This window comes from Arachis duranensis, chromosome 4 (assembly GCF_000817695.3).
Source record: "Arachis duranensis cultivar V14167 chromosome 4, aradu.V14167.gnm2.J7QH, whole genome shotgun sequence".
Lineage (NCBI taxonomy): Eukaryota > Viridiplantae > Streptophyta > Magnoliopsida > Fabales > Fabaceae > Arachis > Arachis duranensis.
In genome coordinates, this window is record NC_029775.3 from 18298121 (window position 1) to 18299223 (window position 1103).

Consider the following 1103-nt stretch of genomic DNA (forward strand, 5'->3'; position numbering starts at 1 on the left):
TATTAACTATACTAAATTATTTAATAATTTTTTTAATATCAACTATAGTCTATCTTTTCTTATTGTCAAGCATTAAAATGTGCATCTCAAGTGACGTGTCACTTTACAGAAACCAAAAAACGCGGGTAGTTTCCGACTTGCGCTACTCGCTTTGTAAACGGGGCGTGCTCAGCAATCTTATAGAACTCATAGTTGACCAAAAAAGTTAAGGAATCTTAAAACTCAAACTTTAAATTCATGATAAAAAAAAAAAATCAACCAATGATCCACATTACCACTCAAAACGAGTGATGGAAATTAAGTACATTTTTGTCGTCTTCTTTCGTTGTATTAAAATTTAAAAATTAATTATTAATTATAATTAAAAGCAGCCTAGTTTGCACGAAGTTGACGGAATCCATCTTACGTTTCTGTTGTAGAACTTTTCTTTCTTTTTTACCGAATACTGTTATGGATTTGCTAGTTTTCTGGACTTTAGTGCACTTGTCTCTCCAAGGAAGTGAGGATCTTCAAACGATAGCAGTCTATTTCATGTCGTTTTTTTCTTCCGGCCACTTCTAGGTAGAAATTGATTTTTCTTCGGTAGTCCCTACAATTTTTTCATGTTATTTATTTTATTTATTTTAGAATAAATATTAGAAAATTATTAGAATCTGTTGTTTTTTATCATCAATTAGTCATTTATATTTAAAAATATGAATTAAAATATACTGTTGTATTACTAAACTTAAAAAAAATTAGACTAAAAAAATTGAATTGATAATTAAATAATGATAAATAATAATAAATTCTAATAGTCTTAGTATTTCTGATATTTTAGGGTTGGAAAAGAAAGCATTTTGAAGCTTGAGAATGATGAATTGATGAGTGAAGGGTGATAAAGTTGGTGAGATTTGGTCAGATCTTATCACTCTTACTTTTTTCTCTCCTAAGGACACTTTGTTATGAAAGAAAATATGAGTTTGTTAGTTATTACATAGTGACGAAAGAATGCAAGTGTAAGAAAGAGATAGCATGTATCTATATGCTCACCAGTAGCTATAGCCTTATGCAAGCAAAACTATGTTTATACTTCCTTTGGATCCTTGTGACTTTGTGAGTGG